The following is a 14,318-nucleotide window of genomic DNA, read 5'->3' as shown; positions in this document are numbered from 1 at the left end:
CTCCTCAAACTGCACACTGCACAAACTCCTCACACTACACAAACTCCGCACACTGCACACTGCACAAACTCCGTACATTGCACAAACTCCTCACTACGCACACTGCACAAACTCTGCACACTGCACACTGCAAAAACACTACACTCTGCACACTGCACAAACTCCTCACTACGCACACTGCACACACTCCGCACACTGCACAAACTCTGCACTCCGCACACTGCACAAACTCCGCACTATGCACTCCGCACACTGCACAAACTCCGCACTAAGCACACTGCACACTGCACAAACTCCGCACACTGCACAAACTCCGGAAACTGCAAAAACTCTGCACACAGCACACTGCACGAACTCCGCACTACGCACACTGCACAAACTCTGCACACTGCGCACTGCACAAACTCCGCTCACTGCACACTGCACAAACTTCGCACACTATACACTGCACAAACTCTGCACACTGCACAAACTTTGCACTACGCACAAAGCACATTGCACAAACTCTGTACAATGCACACTGCACAAACTCCGCACACAATACACTGCACAAACGTCGCACTACGCACACTGCACAAACTCTGCACAATGCACGCTGCACAAACTCCACACACCGCACACTGCACAAACTCCGCACTCTGCACACTGCACAAACTCTGCACACTGCACAGTGCACAAACTCCGCACATTGCACAAACTCCGCACTATGCACACTGCAATAACTCCGCACAACGCACACTGCAGTAACTCCGCACAATGCACACTGGACAAACTCCGCACATTCACACTGGACAAACGCCGCACAATGCACACTGGACAATCTCTGCACAACCCACACTGCACAAACTCTGCACTACGCACACTGCACACTGCAAAAATACCACACTACGCACATTGCACAAACTCCGAGCACTGCACACATTCTGCACAACGCACACTGCACAAAATCCGCACTGAGCACACTGCACACACTCCACACTATGCACACTGCACAAACTCCGCACACTGCACAACCTCCGCACTACGCACACTGCACAAACTCCACATTACTCACACTGCACAAACTCCTCCAATGGCACACTGCACAAACTCCACACACTGCACAAACTCCGCACACTGCACACTGCACAAAGTTTGCACACCGCACACTGCACAAACTCTGCACGCTGCACACTGCACTAACTCCACACAACGCACACTGGACAAACTCCGCACAACGAACACTGGACAAACGCCACACAATAAACACTGGACAATCTCTGCACAACCCACACTGCACAAACTCTGCAATACGCACACTGCACACTGCAAAAACTCCACACTACACACACTGCACAAACTTCGCACACTGCACACATTCAGCACTATGCACACTGCACAAAATCCGCACTGAGCACACTGCACACACTCCACACTATGCACACTGCACAAACTCTGCACATTGCACACTGCACAAAATCCACACTACGCACAATCTCCACAAACTCCAAACTACACACAGTGCACAAACTCCACACATGGCACACTGCACAAACTCCGCACTATGCACCATGCACACTGCACAAACTCCGCACACTGCACACTACACAAACTCCGCACTACGCACACTGCAAAACCTCTGCACACTGCACACTGCACAATCTCCGCTCACTGCACACTGCACAAACTCCGCACACTACACACTGCACCAACTCTGCACACTGCACAAACTCCGCACACTGCACACTGCACAAACTCCGCACACCACACACTGCACAAACTCCGCACGCTGCACACCGCACAAACTCCGCACAACGCACACTGCACTAACTCCGCACACTTCACAAACTCCACAATACGCACAACGCACACTGCACAAACTCCGCACTACACACAACGCACACTGCACAAACTCTGCACTACGCACACTGCACACTGCACAAACTCTGCACGCTGAACACTGCACAAACTCTGCGCACTGCACAATGCATGAACTCCTCACACTGCACACTGCACAAACTCCTCACACTACACAAACTCCGCACACTGCACACTGCACAAACTACGTACATTGCACAAACTCCGCACTACGCACACTGCACAAACTCTGCACACTGCACACTGCAAAAACACTACACTCTGCACACTGCACAAACTCCTCACTACGCACACTGCACACACTCCACACACTGCACAAACTCTGCACTCCGCACACTGCATAAACTCCGCACTATGCACTCCGCACACTGCACAAACTCCGCACTAAGCACACTGCACACTGCACAAACTCCGCACACTGCACAAACTCCGGAAACTGCAAAAACTCTGCACACAGCACACTGCACGAACTCCGCACTACGCACACTGCACAAACTCTGCACACTGCGCACTGCACAAACTCCGCTCACTGCACACTGCACAAACTTCGCACACTATACACTGCACAAACTCTGCACACTGCACAAACTTTGCACTACGCACAAAGCACATTGCACAAACTCTGTACAAAGCACACTGCACAAACTCCGCACACAATACACTGCACAAACGTTGCACTACGCACACTGCACAATCTCTGCACAATGCACACTGCACAAACTCCACACACCGCACACTGCAGAAACTCCGCACTCTGCACACTGCACAAACTCTGCACACTGCACAGTGCACAAACTCCGCACATTGCACAAACTCCGCACTATGCACAATGCACACTGCACAAACTCCGCACAATGCACACTGCAATAACTCCGAACAACGCACACTGCAGTAACTCCGCACAATGCACACTGGACAAACTCCGCACATTCACACTGGACAAACGCCGCACAATGCACACTGGACAATCTCTGCACAACCCACACTGCACAAACTCTGCACTACGCACACTGCACACTGCACACTGCAAAAACACCACACTACGCACATTGCACAAACTCCGAGCACTGCACACATTCTGCACAACGCACACTGCACAAAATCCGCACTGAGCACACTGCACACACTCCACACTATGCACACTGCACAAACTCCGCACACTGCACAACCTCCGCACTACGCACACTGCACAAACTCCACATTACTCACACTGCACAAACTCCTCCAATGGCACACTGCACAAACTCCGCACACTGCACAAACTCCGCACACTGCACACTGCACAAAGTTTGCACACCGCACACTGCACAAACTCTGCACGCTGCACACTGCACTAACTCCACACAACGCACACTGGACAAACTCCGCACAACGAACACTGGACAAACGCCACACAATAAACACTGGACAATCTCTGCACAACCCACACTGCACAAACTCTGCAATACGCACACTGCACACTGCAAAAACTCCACACTACACACACTGCACAAACTTCGCACACTGCACACATTCAGCACTATGCACACTGCACAAAATCCGCACTGAGCACACTGCACACACTCCACACTATGCACACTGCACAAACTCTGCACATTGCACACTGCACAAAATCCGCACTACGCACAATCTCCACAAACTCCAAACTACACACAGTGCACAAACTCCACACATGGCACACTGCACAAACTCCGCACACTGCACACTGCACAAACTCCGCACACCACACACTGCACAAACTCCGCACGCTGCACACCGCACAAACTCCGCACAACGCACACTGCACTAACTCCGCACACTTCACAAACTCCACAATACGCACAACGCTCACTGCACAAACTCCGCACTACACACAACGCACACTGCACAAACTCTGCACTACGCACACTGCACACTGCACAAACTCTGCACGCTGAACACTGCACAAACTCTGCGCACTGCACAATGCATGAACTCCTCACACTGCACACTGCACAAACTCCTCACACTACACAAACTCCGCACACTGCACACTGCACAAACTACGTACATTGCACAAACTCCGCACTACGCACACTGCACAAACTCTGCACACTGCACACTGCAAAAACACTACACTCTGCACACTGCACAAACTCCTCACTACGCACACTGCACACACTCTGCACACTGCACAAACTCTGCACTCCGCACACTGCACAAACTCCGCACTATGCACTCCGCACACTGCACAAACTCCGCACTAAGCACACTGCACACTGCACAAACTCCGCACACTGCACAAACTCTGGAAACTGCAAAAACTCTGCACACAGCACACTGCACGAACTCCGCACTACGCACACTGCACAAACTCTGCACACTGCGCACTGCACAAACTCCGCTCACTGCACACTGCACAAACTTCGCACACTATACACTGCACAAACTCTGCACACTGCACAAACTTTGCACTACGCACAAAGCACATTGCACAAACTCTGTACAATGCACACTGCACAAACTCCGCACACAATACACTGCACAAACGTTGCACTACGCACACTGCACAAACTCTGCACAATGCACACTGCACAAACTCCACACACCGCACACTGCAGAAACTCCGCACTCTGCACACTGCACAAACTCTGCACACTGCACAGTGCACAGATTCCGCACATTGCACAAACTCCGCACTATGCACAATGCACACTGCACAAACTCCGAACAATGCGCACTGCAATAACTCCGAACAACGCACACTGCAGTAACTCCGCACAATGCACACTGGACAAACTCCGCACATTCACACTGGACAAACGCCGCACAATGCACACTGGACAATCTCTGCACAACCCACACTGCACAAACTCTGCACTACGCACACTGCACACTGCACACTGCAAAAACACCACACTACGCACATTGCACAAACTCCGAGCACTGCACACATTCTGCACAACGCACACTGCACAAAATCCGCACTGAGCACACTGCACACACTCCACACTATGCACACTGCACAAACTCTGCACATTGCACACTGCACAAAATCCGCACTACGCACAATCTCCACAAACGCCAAACTACACACAGTGCACAAACTCCACACATGGCACACTGCACAAACTCCGCACTATGCACCATGCACACTGCACAAACTCCGCACACTGCACACTACACAAACTCCGCACTACGCACACTGCAAAACCTCTGCACACTGCACACTGCACAATCTCCGCTCACTGCACACTGCACAAACTCCGCACACTACACACTGCACCAACTCTGCACACTGCACAAACTCCGCACACTGCACACTGCACAAACTCCGCACACCACACACTGCACAAACTCCGCACGCTGCACACCGCACAAACTCCGCACAACACACACTGCACTAACTCCGCACACTTCACAAACTCCACAATACGCACAACGCACACTGCACAAACTCCGCACTACACACAACGCACACTGCACAAACTCTGCACTACGCACACTGCACACTGCACAAACTCTGCACGCTGAACACTGCACAAACTCTGCGCACTGCACAATGCATGAACTCCTCACACTGCACACTGCACAAACTCCTCACACTACACAAACTCCGCACACTGCACACTGCACAAACTACGTACATTGCACAAACTCTGCACTACGCACACTGCACAAACTCTGCACACTGCACACTGCAAAAACACTACACTCTGCACACTGCACAAACTCCTCACTACGCACACTGCACACACTCCGCACACTGCACAAACTCTGCACTCCGCACACTGCACAAACTCCGCACTATGCACTCCGCACACTGCACAAACTCCGCACTAAGCACACTGCACACTGCACAAACTCCGCACACTGCACAAACTCCGGAAACTGCAAAAACTCTGCACACAGCACACTGCACGAACTCCGCACTACGCACACTGCACAAACTCTGCACACTGCGCACTGCACAAACTCCGCTCACTGCACACTGCACAAACTTCGCACACTATACACTGCACAAACTCCGCACACTGCACAAACTTTGCACTACGCACAAAGCACATTGCACAAACTCTGTACAATGCACACTGCACAAACTACGCACACAATACACTGCACAAACGTTGCACTACGCACACTGCACAAACTCTGCACATTGCACACTGCACAAAATCCGCACTACGCACAATCTCCACAAACGCCAAACTACACACAGTGCACAAACTCCACACATGGCACACTGCACAAACTCCGCACTATGCACCATGCACACTGCACAAACTCCGCACACTGCACACTACACAAACTCCGCACTACGCACACTGCAAAACCTCTGCACACTGCACACTGCACAATCTCCGCTCACTGCACACTGCACAAACTCCGCACACTACACACTGCACCAACTCTGCACACTGCACAAACTCCGCACACTGCACACTGCACAAACTCCGCACACCACACACTGCACAAACTCCGCACGCTGCACACCGCACAAACTCCGCACAACACACACTGCACTAACTCCGCACACTTCACAAACTCCACAATACGCACAACGCACACTGCACAAACTCCGCACTACACACAACGCACACTGCACAAACTCTGCACTACGCACACTGCACACTGCACAAACTCTGCACGCTGAACACTGCACAAACTCTGCGCACTGCACAATGCATGAACTCCTCACACTGCACACTGCACAAACTCCTCACACTACACAAACTCCGCACACTGCACACTGCACAAACTACGTACATTGCACAAACTCTGCACTACGCACACTGCACAAACTCTGCACACTGCACACTGCAAAAACACTACACTCTGCACACTGCACAAACTCCTCACTACGCACACTGCACACACTCCGCACACTGCACAAACTCTGCACTCCGCACACTGCACAAACTCCGCACTATGCACTCCGCACACTGCACAAACTCCGCACTAAGCACACTGCACACTGCACAAACTCCGCACACTGCACAAACTCCGGAAACTGCAAAAACTCTGCACACAGCACACTGCACGAACTCCGCACTACGCACACTGCACAAACTCTGCACACTGCGCACTGCACAAACTCCGCTCACTGCACACTGCACAAACTTCGCACACTATACACTGCACAAACTCCGCACACTGCACAAACTTTGCAATACGCACAAAGCACATTGCACAAACTCTGTACAATGCACACTGCACAAACTACGCACACAATACACTGCACAAACGTTGCACTACGCACACTGCACAATCTCTGCACAATGCACACTGCACAAACTCCACACACCGCACACTGCAGAAACTCCGCACTCTGCACACTGCACAAACTCTGCACACTGCACAGTGCACAAACTCCGCACATTGCACAAACTCCGCACTATGCACAATGCACACTGCACAAACTCCGCACAATGCACACTGCAATAACTCCGAACAACGCACACTGCAGTAACTCCGCACAATGCACACTGGACAAACTCCGCACATTCACACTGGACAAACGCCGCACAATGCACACTGGACAATCTCTGCACAACCCACACTGCACAAACTCTGCACTACGCACACTGCACACTGCACACTGCAAAAACACCACACTACGCACATTGCACAAACTCCGAGCACTGCACACATTCTGCACAACGCACACTGCACAAAATCCGCACTGAGCACACTGCACACACTCCACACTATGCACACTGCACAAACTCCGCACACTGCACAACCTCCGCACTACGCACACTGCACAAACTCCACATTACTCACACTGCACAAACTCCTCCAATGGCACAGTGCACAAACTCCGCACACTGCACAAACTCCGCACACTGCACACTGCACAAAGTTTGCACACCGCACACTGCACAAACTCTGCACGCTGCACACTGCACTAACTCCACACAACGCACACTGGTCAAACTCCGCACAACGAACACTGGACAAACGCCACACAATAAACACTGGACAATCTCTGCACAACCCACACTGCACAAACTCTGCAATAGGCACACTGCACACTGCAAAAACTCCACACTACACACACTGCACAAACTTCGCACACTGCACACATTCAGCACTATGCACACTGCACAAAATCCGCACTGAGCACACTGCACACACTCCACACTATGCACACTGCACAAACTCTGCACATTGCACACTGCACAAAATCCGCACTACGCACAATCTCCACAAACTCCAAACTACACACAGTGCACAAACTCCACACATGGCACACTGCACAAACTCCGCACTATGCACCATGCACACTGCACAAACTCCGCACACTGCACACTACACAAACTCCGCACTACGCACACTGCAAAACCTCTGCACACTGCACACTGCACAATCTCCGCTCACTGCACACTGCACAAACTCCGCACACTACACACTGCACCAACTCTGCACACTGCACAAACTCCGCACACTGCACACTGCACAAACTCCGCACACCACACACTGCACAAACTCCGCACGCTGCACACCGCACAAACTCCGCACAATGCACACTGCACTAACTCCGCACACTTCACAAACTCCACAATACGCACAACGCACACTGCACAAACTCCGCACTACACACAACGCACACTGGACAAACTCTGCACTACGCACACTGCACACTGCACAAACTCTGCACGCTGAACACTGCACAAACTCTGCGCACTGCACAATGCATGAACTCCTCACACTGCACACTGCACAAACTCCTCACACTACACAAACTCCGCACTACACACACTGCACAAACTCTTCACACTGCACACTGCAAAAACACTACACTCTGCACACTGCACAAACTCCTCACTACGCACACTGCACACACTCCGCACACTGCACAAACTCTGCACTCCGCACACTGCACAAACTCCGCACTATGCACTCCGCACACTGCACAAACTCCGCACTAAGCACACTGCACACTGCACAAACTCCGCACACTGCACAAACTCCGGAAACTGCAAAAACTCTGCACACAGCACACTGCACGAACTCCGCACTACGCACACTGCACAAACTCTGCACACTGCGCACTGCACAAACTCCGCTCACTGCACACTGCACAAACTTCGCACACTATACACTGCACAAACTCTGCACACTGCACAAACTTTGCACTACGCACAAAGCACATTGCACAAACTCTGTACAATGCACACTGCACAAACTCCGCACACAATACACTGCACAAACATTGCACTACGCACACTGCACAAACTCTGCACAATGCACACTGCACAAACTCCACACACCGCACACTGCAGAAACTCCGCACTCTGCACACTGCACAAACTCTGCACACTGCACAGTGCACAAACTCCGCACATTGCACAAACTCCGCACTATGCACACTGCAATAACTCCGCACAACGCACACTGCAGTAACTCCGCACAATGCACACTGGACAAACTCCGCACATTCACACTGGACAAACGCCGCACAATGCACACTGGACAATCTCTGCACAACCCACACTGCACAAACTCTGCACTACGCACACTGCACAAACTCCACATTACTCACACTGCACAAACTCCTCCAATGGCACACTGCACAAACTCCGCACACTGCACACACTCCGCACACTGCACACTGCACAAAGTTTGCACACCGCACACTGCACAAACTCTGCACGCTGCACACTGCACTAACTCCACACAACGCACACTGGACAAACTCCGCACAACGAACACTGGACAAACGCCACACAATAAACACTGGACAATCTCTGCACAACCCACACTGCACAAACTCTGCACTACGCACACTGCACACTGCAAAAATACCACACTACGCACATTGCACAAACTCCGAGCACTGCACACATTCTGCACAGCGCACACTGCACAAAATCCGCACTGAGCACACTGCACACACTCCACACTATGCACACTGCACAAACTCCGCACACTGCACAACCTCCGCACTACGCACACTGCACAAACTCCACATTACTCACACTGCACAAACTCCGCACTAAGCACACTGCACAAACTCCGCACACTGCACAAACTTCGCACACTGCACACTGCACAAAGTTTGCACACCGCACACTGCACAAACTCTACACGCTGCACACTGCACTAACTCCACACAACGCACACTGGACAAACTCCGCACAACGAACACTGGACAAACGCCACACAATAAACACTGGACAATCTCTGCACAACCCACACTGCACAAACTCTGCAATACGCACACTGCACACTGCAAAAACTCCACACTACACACACTGCACAAACTTCGCACACTGCACACATTCAGCACTATGCACACTGCACAAAATCCGCACTGAGCACACTGCACACACTCCACACTATGCACACTGCACAAACTCTGCACATTGCACACTGCACAAAATCCGCACTACGCACAATTTCCACAAACTCCAAACTACACACAGTGCACAAACTCCACACATGGCACACTGCACAAACTCCGCACTATGCACCATGCACACTGCACAAACTCCGCACACTGCACACTACACAAACTCCGCACTACGCACACTGCAAAACCTCTGCACACTGCACACTGCACAATCTCCGCTCACTGCACACTGCACAAACTCCGCACACTACACACTGCACCAACTCTGCACACTGCACAAACTCCGCACACTGCACACTGCACAAACTCCGCACACCACACACTGCACAAACTCCGCACGCTGCACACCGCACAAACTCCGCACAACGCACACTGCACTAACTCCGCACACTTCACAAACTCCACAATACGCACAACGCTCACTGCACAAACTCCGCACTACACACAACGCACACTGCACAAACTCTGCACTACGCACACTGCACACTGCACAAACTCTGCACGCAGAACACTGCACAAACTCTGCGCACTGCACAATGCATGAACTCCTCACACTGCACACTGCACAAACTCCTCACACTACACAAACTCCGCACACTGCACACTGCACAAACTACGTACATTGCACAAACTCCGCACTACGCACACTGCACAAACTCTGCACACTGCACACTGCAAAAACACTACACTCTGCACACTGCACAAACTCCTCACTACGCACACTGCACACACTCCGCACACTGCAAAAACTCTGCACTCCGCACACTGCACAAACTCCGCACTATGCACTCCGCACACTGCACAAACTCCGCACTAAGCACACTGCACACTGCACAAACTCCGCACACTGCACAAACTCTGGAAACTGCAAAAACTCTGCACACAGCACACTGCACGAACTCCGCACTACGCACACTGCACAAACTCTGCACACTGCGCACTGCACAAACTCCGCTCACTGCACACTGCACAACTTCGCACACTATACACTGCACAAACTCTGCACACTGCACAAACTTTGCTCTACGCACAAAGCACATTGCACAAACTTTGTACAATGCACACTGCACAAACTCCGCACACAATACACTGCACAAACGTTGCACTACGCACACTGCACAAACTCTGCACAATGCACACTGCACAAACTCCACACACCGCACACTGCAGAAACTCCGCACTCTGCACACTGCACAAACTCTGCACACTGCACAGTGCACAAACTCCGCACATTGCACAAACTCCGCACTATGCACAATGCACACTGCACAAACTCCGCACAATGCACACTGCAATAACTCCGAACAACGCACACTGCAGTAACTCCGCACAATGCACACTGGACAAACTCCGCACATTCACACTGGACAAACGCCGCACAATGCACACTGGACAATCTCTGCACAACCCACACTGCACAAACTCTGCACTACGCACACTGCACACTGCACACTGCAAAAACACCACACTACGCACATTGCACAAACTTCGAGCACTGCACACATTCTGCACAACGCACACTGCACAAAATCCGCACTGAGCACACTGCACACACTCCACACTATGCACACTGCACAAACTCTGCACATTGCACACTGCACAAAATCCGCACTACGCACAATCTCCACAAACGCCAAACTACACACAGTGCACAAACTCCACACATGGCACACTGCACAAACTCCGCACTATGCACCATGCACACTGCACAAACTCCGCACACTGCACACTACACAAACTCCGCACTACGCACACTGCAAAACCTCTGCACACTGCACACTGCACAATCTCCGCTCACTGCACACTGCACAAACTCCGCACTACACACAACGCACACTGCACAAACTCTGCACTACGCACACTGCACACTGCACAAACTCTGCACGCTGAACACTGCACAAACTCTGCGCACTGCACAATGCATGAACTCCTCACACTGCACACTGCACAAACTCCTCACACTACACAAACTCCGCACACTGCACACTGCACAAACTACGTACATTGCACAAACTCCGCACTACGCACACTGCACAAACTCTGCACACTGCACACTGCAAAAACACTACACTCTGCACACTGCACAAACTCCTCACTACGCACACTGCACACACTCCGCACACTGCACAAACTCTGCACTCCGCACACTGCACAAACTCTGCACTATGCACTCCGCATACTGCACAAACTCCGCACTAAGCACACTGCACACTGCACAAACTCCGCACACTGCACAAACTCCGGAAACTGCAAAAACTCTGCACACAGCACACTGCACGAACTCCGCACTACGCACACTGCACAAACTCTGCACACTGCGCACTGCACAAACTCCGCTCACTGCACACTGCACAAACTCCGCACACTGCACAAACTCCGGAAACTGCAAAAACTCTGCACACAGCACACTGCACGAACTCCGCACTACGCACACTGCACAAACTCTGCACACTGCGCACTGCACAAACTCCGCTCACTGCACACTGCACAAACTTCGCACACTATACACTGCACAAACTCTGCACACTGCACAAACTTTGCACTACGCACAAAGCACATTGCACAAACTCTGTACAATGCACACTGCACAAACTCCGCACACAATACACTGCACAAACGTTGCACTACGCACACTGCACAAACTCTGCACAATGCACACTGCACAAACTCCACACACCGCACACTGCAGAAACTCCGCACTCTGCACACTGCACAAACTCTGCACACTGCACAGTGCACAAACTCCGCACATTGCACAAACTCCGCACTATGCACAATGCACACTGCACAAACTCCGCACAATGCACACTGCAATAACTCCGAACAACGCACACTGCAGTAACTCCGCACAATGCACACTGGACAAACTCCGCACATTCACACTGGACAAACGCCGCACAATGCACACTGGACAATCTCTGCACAACCCACACTGCACAAACTCTGCACTACGCACACTGCACACTGCACACTGCAAAAACACCACACTACGCACATTGCACAAACTCCGAGCACTGCACACATTCTGCACAATGCACACTGCACAAAATCCGCACTGAGCACACTGCACACACTCCACACTATGCACACTGCACAAACTCCGCACACTGCACAACCTCCGCACTACGCACACTGCACAAACTCCACATTACTCACACTGCACAAACTCCTCCAATGGCACACTGCACAAACTCCGCACACTGCACAAACTCCGCACACTGCACACTGCACAAAGTTTGCACACCGCACACTGCACAAACTCTGCACGCTGCACACTGCACTAACTCCACACAACGCACACTGGTCAAACTCCGCACAACGAACACTGGACAAACGCCACACAATAAACACTGGACAATCTCTGCACAACCCACACTGCACAAACTCTGCAATACGCACACTGCACACTGCAAAAACTCCACACTACACACACTGCACAAACTTCGCACACTGCACACATTCAGCACTATGCACACTGCACAAAATCCGCACTGAGCACACTGCACACACTCCACACTATGCACACTGCACAAACTCTGCACATTGCACACTGCACAAAATCCGCACTACGCACAATCTCCACAAACTCCAAACTACACACAGTGCACAAACTCCACACATGGCACACTGCACAAACTCCGCACTATGCACCATGCACACTGCACAAACTCCGCACACTGCACACTACACAAACTCCGCACTACGCACACTGCAAAACCTCTGCACACTGCACACTGCACAATCTCCGCTCACTGCACACTGCACAAACTCCGCACACTACACACTGCACCAACTCTGCACACTGCACAAACTCCGCACACTGCACACTGCACAAACTCCGCACACCACACACTGCACAAACTCCGCACGCTGCACACCGCACAAACTCCGCACAATGCACACTGCACTAACTCCGCACACTTCACAAACTCCACAATACGCACAACGCACACTGCACAAACTCCGCACTACACACAACGCACACTGGACAAACTCTGCACTACGCACACTGCACACTGCACAAACTCTGCACGCTGAACACTGCACAAACTCTGCGCACTGCACAATGCATGAACTCCTCACACTGCACACTGCACAAACTCCTCACACTACACAAACTCCGCACTACGCACACTGCACAAACTCT

This window comes from Chiloscyllium plagiosum, unplaced genomic scaffold (assembly GCF_037043375.1).
Source record: "Chiloscyllium plagiosum isolate Xiang-an unplaced genomic scaffold, Cpla_swu_hap1 HiC_scaffold_53Y, whole genome shotgun sequence".
In the NCBI taxonomy this organism is placed as follows: domain Eukaryota; kingdom Metazoa; phylum Chordata; class Chondrichthyes; order Orectolobiformes; family Hemiscylliidae; genus Chiloscyllium; species Chiloscyllium plagiosum.
This window is presented reverse-complemented; position numbering follows the sequence as displayed.